Raw genomic sequence first — 9,645 nt, forward strand, 5'->3', positions numbered from 1 at the left:
AAGCAGCAAAGTTTTTGTTTTTCTTGAGCTAACGTCGCCATTTCTCTATGGATTTTCATCAAATTTGGCAAGTAGGTCCGGTGCTTACACGGAATTTTGCAGATATAAACAAAATTCATGTATTGGCCCCAGGAAAGTCCCTGGAGGGCACAACATCCACCTACTCCCTCCCTCAATGCCCTTCATGTTACATTTATCAACACAAACTCTTGACAGATCTTCATTAAGCTTGGCATGTAGGTACAGGAGATAGCCACAATTTGGCAGAACTCAGAAATTCTATATTTGGGCCCAAGGGGGTCCCTGGTGGACCCCTGGGTGGTGGATGTTTGGATTTTTGTTTGTCTTGGGCAGGGCTTTGAACCAGAATTTTTTTCCTATTGGTTCGTTCCGAACAGAAACGGAATTTTAACGTTTCCGGTTTTGGGTTCCACCATTAAATAGACGTTCCCGAACCGGTTAGAACAAAAAAATTTCGTTCCCAGAACGGTTAATTACGTTCCCTGTCAGCTGTTTAACAAATGGCTATAAAGTTATGTCTCTGTCTCATCCAGCTTAAGCCAAATGTAGGCTAATTCTATTACAACCTTCATTAAATAAGACAAGAAATAATTCAAAACAATTATTATTTCAAATGTTGGCGATTTGGATTCTCAGTATGTCGTCCCATCTACACAAACAGAAAAAGTGCCAAAAATGAAAGATAATTCGTTTAGTGTGTTACCAAAGGCTAGTCAGGCCCTATAGAGGGCTACCACATGACGTCACCGCGCCGCGAGATTTTGTTAGGCGCCATATTGGAAGACCAAGTACACATCTATGTAAGTACATACATACATAAAACAAACTACACCTGAAATGTAGCCAGGGCCGGTTCTGCCCTAATCTGGACCCGGGTGCAACATCGCGCAACCCCCCCCAAAAAAAAAAAAAAACACCAGTCTAAATCAGGACAACCATCACGTAACTATAACTATAAACATTTTATATCAACTATTTTAACTAAATGGGCTATAATAAATAAGCCTGCAGGCAACCACGGCGGGCTGCCTCAGAAAAGTAACCATTCAATGACACAACTGAAAGCCTGCAGCCACGGCGGGCTGCCTTAAAAAGTAACCATTTGTCCTACCTTAAAACTCGTTTTGCATTTTCTGCCTCCTTTTTTGTATTTTCAACCCTCCGTTTATTTTCTTTCCTTTTCTGAAAACCCGATTTGTGTCCAGACATTTTGTTCTGCTACCAACGAACTAACTCGTCAGGTCTCGTCTCTCGAGCCCGCCATGATTCCCGTGGGAAGGGCAACAATTGATACATTTTTACAAACAGCCAATAGGGAGGTTGCAACGTTCAGGCTCTTCTTTGCTCAGACACTCAGTAATGGAGGCGTGATAGCAGTCCACCTTCCCGCTCTCTCCATTCAGTCAGCGAACGTCACACAGGAAGTGAACCCCAGCGGGTCATAGAAACTTGCGCAGGAGAAGAATGGCTTTTTTATTTGTAGGCTACGGAAACTTTGAGGAACGAAATAAAAACCGGTATTAACCGGTTACCATTATTTTTAATAAGCGTTTCTGTTCCGGAACATAAAAAATAATAAAGTTTCTGGTTTCGTTTCTGTTCCATGGGAAATAGAAAAAGTTCCAGGTTTTTGTTCCTTGAACCGGTTCAAAGCCCTGGTCTTGGGTTAACATCACCATTTCTCGACGAATCTTCACCAAATTTGCCATGGAAGTCTGGGGGCAATCTAGAATTTTGCAAAACCCAGGCAACGCCCAGGTAACCTGCTAGTTCTAGATAAATCTCTAGGTATTTTCACTTGATACCATTTTTTTAAAATTGTGATTTTAAAAGCGGTGTGTGAAAGGTCTGTACGTTTCATCTGAACTTCCTAGGAATGTGACCAAGAACCCCTATGATGTCTCCTACAAGCCCCACCCCCTCCATTTCATGGAACATGAATTGACAAGTTAGGAATTCCAAAAATGTCTTTTTAAAAAAGTCACGCCCAGTTTTGGTTAGGCCACTATTTGCTTTGTATTCTGTGCAGTGAACCATCATCTGGGCCATTACAGATGTACACAAGATTACATGTGCTTGTGCTAATAGTAGGCGAGTGATAAGGTGCCCCTGTGTGGTGTAATATCAGTGTAAGGTGTGTTTTACCTTAACTGAGTAAATGAGAGACATAATGCCGCAGCAGGACAAGCCGCATATGATGCTGCAGACAGCCAGCTCCCTGTAGTCAGTCTGTCTGGGGTGTTGATCATCAGAACCTTTCTCTACATCAGCTGCCCTTGTTGTGTCCATGTTCAGTGGCTCGCTGCTGCTTTGTTCATAGTTTGAGGTCGACATTATTTTCTAAACTGGAAACACAAACACAACGTCATGACACGATTGAGTCATATTATACTTACAGACATGAGTCTTCCTCTTACATCGCCTTAGTTTAATTTCAGTTTGGCAATAACATCCTCCCTTTGGTTTCTCACACACACACACACACACACACACACACACACACACACACACACACCACAATGTCATAATATCATCAAATACTGTAACAAGCAGCACTGAGGTTACTCTGTGGCTTGAAGCATGAAAAACATTCAACAACAACAGCCAAACTTACTCAAAGTAAACTTTTGTATTCTTAAAAACAAATTTCATTTTTTTAAGTGTTAATGATGGGTTACAGTTCTACCTCAACCACCTGCGTTTTTAATCGGCGTATCTGAACAGAGTTGTAGAATATTTAAAAAACAGGAAAGCATTTCGATATTTTTTTAAAAAGGAATTGAGTATACAGGAAACGTGTTTAGAAAGAGGAAATGGGTTCGTGTTTCTCACAGAAGAGTCTTGAGAACTCGCTCTTGAGAATTTAAGCTTAGATTAAAAAAAAAAATCTGGGAAAGATTTTGGAAAAATTTATATATCCATCCAGGATATAGGCAAGACCTGGCCATGAAACTGCTTATCAGTCAACTGTCCAATTACTTTTGAGCCTGTGAAAATGCAGGGACTCTGAAGTGAATTAAAGCTGAAAGTCTTTAGATGCGGGCGGCACGGTGGTGTAGTGGTTAGCGCTGTCGCCTCACAGCAAGAAGGTCCTGGGTTGGAGCCCTGGGGCCGGCGAGGGCCTTTCTGTGTGGAGTTTGCATGTTCTCCCCGTGTCCACGTGGGTGTGCTCCGGTTTCCCCCACAGTCCAAAGACATGCAGGTTAGGTTAACTGGTGACTCTAAATTGACCGTAGGTGTGAGTGTGAATGGTTGTCTGTGTCTATGTGTCAGCCCTGTGATGACCTGGCGACTTGTCCAGGGTGTACCCCGCCTTTCGCCCGTAGTCAGTTGGGATAGGCTCCAGCTTGCCTGCGACCCTGTAGAAGGATAAAGCGGCTAGAGATGATGAGATGAGATGAGTCTTTAGATGCTTCAGTTACATTTTGATTGCGTCATTTCAAATCTTTTGTGGTTGTGGACAGAGGTACAAATATATAATACACACACACAAAGAGGGCGTGGCACTGTACAAATACTTATGGACCTGATTAGGCAAAGTTGGGGGTTTCTGAAGTTTCTTTCTTTCTTCTTAACACAAGCTGTAAGGCGAATAAAAAAAGTAATGGAAGCTGAAACCTTTAAGTTTAGTCTCACACACACTATAACAATGAATGTACAAATATTCAGTCCCTATTTTCGAAGTTTTGGCCACGCCTCCTACTTGTACACAGTGTGTTCCCAACTCACAAGATTCGTTGTATGATAATTTAACTACACAGTTTTCACAAAAATGCTAAACTGTTGTTAGCTGTAAACTTCATTCATGTTTGACAAAATGACAGAAAAGCTGTTTAGAAGCAAAACCCAGAGCAACAGGATGCCGAGTGTTCGACAAAATTATGACATTTTTGCTTTAGAGTTAAATATTGGCGCTAATTGTGTATATTTTTGGGATGGGATACAACTCTGTGCCAGTGTTAGCCTTGTTAGAGAGTCTGAACCAACCACTTCAACAGAGAATTGAGTGACGTTGTGTACCCCCCCCACACACACACACACTACTAGCTGCTTCACATGAAATGTTTTATTAAAATCTGTGAGTCTGTGAGCTTTTGGTTTTTAGTTCAATGACTCCATCATGCTGCGTTTGTTTTCTGCAGAATTGTGGAGACCAAATCGCATAGTAACCTCCAAGATCCTGAAGCTTGTGGACAGAAATGTGTACAAAAGACAGCAGACGCTGTATCTCCTGTGGGCGGAGCTATAGAGGGACACCCAAGGCACTACACATGACCTGGCTGGGGGACAATGTGTACATTTTCATTCTGCATGTAATTTAAGTTTGTTTTTGTGGGTGTATTCAGTGTGTGTGCACGCGCGTGTGTGTTGCCAGCTGGTTTATGGAGCAGTAAAAGCCTGATGATCAGGAAAAAACAAGCCCAGAGTTGGCGAAGAATGACATCATCAGAATGAAACTGTTTGATGCTGCTACAGAGAGCTCGGTTTACACACACACACACACACACACACACACATACAGAGAGAGAGAGAGAGGCTGTGACACACTTCTCATGTAACACTGTCAGTTTACCTCAGAATTCTGTTGCGGGAGACGAAAGAAAGAAAGAACAGATATACAGAAAGATAGACAGACTGATAGATGAAAAAGTGCAAGATATACAGACAGACAGAGGCCAAGTAAAACACAGAGAGAGAGAGAGAGAGAGAGAGAGAGACTGAAAAAATGTATGGAAAGAGAATTCTGTAGAGATAGAGTGATGGAGCAAAAGGGCAGAAACACACATCTGTATATCACTCAGTCTCTCTGTCTGTCTGTTTCTCTCTCTGTCTCTCAATATTTTTCAGTCTCTTGATATTTCTCTGTCTGTCTGTCTCTCTGTCTCTCTGTCTCAATCTCTTGCTGTCTGTCTCTCTCTCTCTCTTTCTCAGTCTCTGTCTGTCTGTCTGTCTGTCTGTCTGTCTGTCTGTATCTCTCACTCTGTCTCTGTCTCTCTATACATCTGTCTGTTTGTATGTCTCTTTCTGTCTCTTTCTGTCTCTCTGTCTGTCTCGCTCTCTGCCTCTGTCTGTCTGTATGTCTCTGTCTCTCTGTCTGTCTCTCTGTCTGTTTGTATGTCTCTGTCTCTCTCTGTCTGTCTCTTTCTGTCTCTGTCTCTCTGCCTCTGTCTCTCTCTCTGTCTGTCTCTGTCTGTTTGCCTCGCTCTCTCTTTGTCTCTCTGTCTCTGTCTGTCTGTCTCTTTCTGTCTCTGTCTCTCTCCCTCTCTGTCTGTCTCTGTCTCAATCTCTTGCTGTCTGTCTGTCTCTCTCTTTCTCAGTCTCTGTCTGTCTCTGTCTGTGTCTCTCACTCTGTCTCTGTTTGTCTCTCTATATATCCGTCTGTTTATATGTCTCTGTCTGTCTCTTTCTGTCTCTCTGTCTGTCTCGCTCTCTGCCTCTGTCTGTCTGTATGTCTCTTTCTGTCTCTCTGTTTGTCTCTCTCTGTCTCTTTGTATGTCTCTGTCTGTCTCTCTCTCTGTCTCTCTCTCTGCCTCTGTCTGTCTGTCTGTCTCTGTCTGTCTGTCTGTCTGTCTGTCTGTCTCTTTCTGTCTCTCTGTCTGTCTGTCTCTGTCTGTCTGCCTTGCTCTCTCTGTCTCTCTGTCTCTCCCTCTCTGTCTGTCTGTCTCTCTCTCTCTGTCTCTCCCTCTCTGTCTGTCTGTCTGTCTCTCTCTCTATCCCCCCCATATATTTCTTGTACTCGGACTCCTGTAAGCTGTGTCTAATGCTCTTATTCGTCCTCAGTATTGTGAGAATTCTCTGAGAATTAAAACGGCAGAAATGATAAAGCTGTGGAATGTTCCCTGTCTCCTGTCCCCCTGATCACAGATTCGAGGAACCGTTCCATTTCCGGTCTCTTGCTGGATTAAACCAGCTGCAGATTTACACGTGTTCAGAAGCGATGATGAAGTGCTCGAATCCTGAATTTGGGTTCAAGTGAAAGAGTTTGAGATTTTGCCTTGGAGGAGTAAACGCTGCACGCTTTATATCAGTAATTATGTTACTTTAGAAAGTGTTGATTAATGTTCTGCGCTTTTCTTCAAGTCTCTTCTGTAAGTTACTGTGGACAAGGGTGTCCTCTAAACGTTGTCAACGTACAAATAAGCAATTTAAACTCCACAGTGTTTTCCAGATATAAGTTATAAGTTCAGTAATCCACATGAATTAAATTATTTTGATGAAGTCAAATAATTCAGAACAAGGCAGTTCTTTTGTTTTTGCTGTACACTGAAGACACTCAGCATTTCTCCTATAGGCAGCTCTCTGTTCTTCATAGTGGTTTATCCTTTTCCTTTTTCACAGCAAATACACTCTTCACAGGTGAAACCCAGGGTTCGAACCAAGAAGAGACCTTCAGAGCTAGTAACTGTTTAAACAATCGCTCTAACAGGGTACACCTGGGCAACAACAAACACCTGTCCGGCACACGTTCCAATATTTTTGCTCACCTAACAAGTCCAAGTTGTACGCTCCTATAATAAGTGTTTATTATCAGAACTGTTCAGCTGTGTATTTTATCACACCCTGAATGTGTCTGCTTGTAATCTCCCTGTGTGTGTTACAGTAATGTGAGCTCTGTAATTACTGTGAATAATCACGTTCCATTACGTGTGTATTATTTTTCTAAAGCCCCAGCATGTTTTATACATCTTATCTGATGGGAAGTTCTGAAAAAGTGCGGCTTGTCAGTCACAGAGGAGATTCCAGAGATTCCAGAGCATCAAAAATAATTTATTTCCTGATACAACTGAAGAGGGCCAAAGTACCAGTCAATGAACTCAAGACCTTCTATACATCTTGCATTAGATCTGTACTGGACTATGCTGTGCTGGTCTTTCATTCTTCGTTACCCAAATACTTGATTGAGGAAATTGAACGAATACAGAAATGTGTGGTATCGATAATTTGTCCTAAACAAGAGTACGAAGGGGCATTGCAAGAGGTTACGTTTAGAAGAACATCATAAAAACCTTTGCAAGTCAACATTTAATTCCATAACAAATGATAGACAGCAGGCGGTGTAGTGGTTAGCGCTGTCGCCTCACAGCAAGAAGGTCTGGATTCGAGCCCCGTGGCCGGCGAGGGCCTTTCTGTGTGGAGTTTGCATGTTCTCCCCGTGTCTGCGTGGGTTTCCTCCGGGTGCTCCGGTTTCCCCCACAGTCCAAAGACATGCAGGTTAGGTTAACTGGTGACTCTAAATTGACCGTAGGTGTGAATGTGAGTGTGAATGGTTGTCTGTGTCTATGTGTCAGCCCTGTGATGACCTGGCAACTTGTCCAGGGTGTACCCCGCCTTTCACCCGTAGTCAGCTGGGATAGGCTCCAGCTTGCCTGCGATCCTGTAGAACAGGATAAAGTGGCTACAGATAATGAGCTGACATTATACCTAAATTCAAAAGAAATCATTTGAAAACCTCTATTATCTTCATGCCGCGAGTCTAATTGAATTTAAAAGTTGAATTGAAATTGATCATGACATTTTTTTTATTGAATATTTGTATATATAATTAGTATTTATTTACCATTATTTATGTAATAAGCAATTCAGCCTATTGGGGCTGCGATGTATTTGTTAATAAAGCATTTTCATTTTCATTACAGAGAACTCAGTGAGCAATAACAATGTGCTGAGTATCAAAAATATTCTTTCTTTCTCTACTTTTTTAAATTAAACTTTTTTCTTTTGACTTTCTTTCTTTCTTTCTTATTTGGCATTCTTTCATTATTTATTTCTCTGCTTTTTTCTTAAACTTCTTTCTTTCCATTTTCCTTCATCCTTTTTTTCTCTTCCTGTTTTCCTTGGTCTCTTTCATTTTAGCTCTCTGTGCCTTTCTTGTTAAACATTTACACTGTTACACATTTAAAAGGTTTTAAATTACAAAAAGTTCCACCTGACATTCTTGTGTGTGTGCGTGTGTGTGTGTGTGTGTGTGTGTGTGTGTAGTTACATTGTGATGCAGGTACTGTACATACACAGGTGTAAGCTGAACCCTGATTACTGTTCAATCTGTGCCATTCACTAAAGAACACGTCCGTCTGATGGAACACACACACACAGACTTTTTTCTTTCTCACACAGAATAGAGTTTTGGACCTGATTATGGAGTTGTGTTTCATCTTTTACTTGTCAGTAAAGAAAAGGGTTGCTGAAGAATTCTGTACTCACACACTTGTCAGGACTTGAGGGAGGAGAAGGCTGAAATTCCAGTAGTGCTCCCTCACCGTGTCTGAACAATACAGCTGCTTTAACTCGGCTGATCCTGTAAACTTGTACCCTGGTTGCCTTCTGTCTCCTCAGGTTCTGCTCCGAAAGTCTTGACTGTAACTGTCTGTCCAATAAAAATAATAAATACTACAATAAATAAATGTGTGTGTGTCTGAGAGAGAGGGAGAGAGAGAGAGTGTGTGCGTACGTGCCCTGCCCCTGAGTAAAGAAGTTTCACTTCCTTTGTTACTTCACTCTGTCACACACGCCTCTAAGTGATGGAATGAAACAGCACACCTCTTTTAAATCTCTCTCTGTGTGTGTGTGTGTGTGTGTGTGTGTGTCCTGTGAGAGATATTGATCAGAGTGAAAAAAATGTTTTCCCAAGAGAGAGGGAGTAAGAGAAAGAAAATTAGAAATAAGAGACATGAGATTTTATCTGTTAAAATGTTAGTGGTATTAAACAACACAGAGAATTTAATGACAAGAAAGAAAGAAAGAGAGCATGGACAGTTCTTTTTTCTTTCTTTTTCTTTTTATGTCTCCTAAGTTCTTTCTCTGTACCGTTTCTTTTTGTCTCATCTACTCTCTATTGAATTCTGTCTGTTGTGTTAAATACCACAATGACATGGGCATGTTAGTCTTTATTTCTCTCTTCTTCACTCCTTCTTTCTCCTCTCTCTTGTTTTTTTACCCCTCCCTTTCTTTCTTTTACTTGGCTATCTTTGAGGGTTTTTTTCCACTATAAATGTGAAAAATGCTTTTAACAGGACAATGACAAACTTTTTTCACTTTCTTCCTTTTTTCTGTCTTTCTTTCGGTTCTTTGTCTGCGTTTCCTCTCAGACACAAAGATTTTTCATTTTTAAACAATTAGAGGAACCACTTTCTTTTCCTCTAACTGAAAACCCTTTAGTTTAAAGTACAATTTTAAACCATGAAGTCTGGGCAAGTGTGGAAAAGCTGAAGACAACTGTGCCCTTTAAATCCAGACCAAACCTTTCTGTTCTTTGGAACCTTTCAGTAAATGCTTTACTTAATCACTGATTTATTCTGTTGATCTCACTACCTTCCTTTATACAGTTTATTCATTTTCTTTATCCTTTATATTTCATGTGCTTTTATTGTTGTCTCTTTAAAGCCCACTAAATTACCTTTGTATATGAAATATGCTCTGCAGATCCACCAGTATATTTATCTTTCTGTCATCTGTCTCTTCTCCCTTTCTTTTGGTTCCATTTCTCTCTTGATGTTGTTCCACTTACTTTCTTTCACATGGTTTTTATTGATAGACTAATGTTTCAACTTGTTCTTCCCTTATTGCCCTTATGCTCAGGTTCATCTCAGCTTGTGCATTTCTGATTCATTGATTTTGAGCAACCAG

At 41.0% G+C, this 9,645-nt stretch overlaps 1 long non-coding RNA gene across 1 annotated transcript in view; it reads right to left on the minus strand.

The window, feature by feature from the left end:
- The window catches only part of LOC132868900 (uncharacterized), an 11,663-nt gene extending 3,130 nt beyond the window's left edge, over positions 1–8,533 (minus strand). Inside the window, exons 1-2 of the long non-coding RNA XR_009650894.1 lie at positions 8,224–8,533; positions 2,167–2,366 (exon numbers count right to left, since the gene is read on the minus strand). This is a non-coding gene — a long non-coding RNA (uncharacterized LOC132868900). The remainder of the gene's footprint in view (positions 1–2,166; positions 2,367–8,223) is intronic.
- Positions 8,534–9,645: the final 1,112 nt, after the last annotated feature.

The sequence above is a fragment of the Neoarius graeffei genome, chromosome 20 (genome assembly GCF_027579695.1).
Source record: "Neoarius graeffei isolate fNeoGra1 chromosome 20, fNeoGra1.pri, whole genome shotgun sequence".
Lineage (NCBI taxonomy): Eukaryota > Metazoa > Chordata > Actinopteri > Siluriformes > Ariidae > Neoarius > Neoarius graeffei.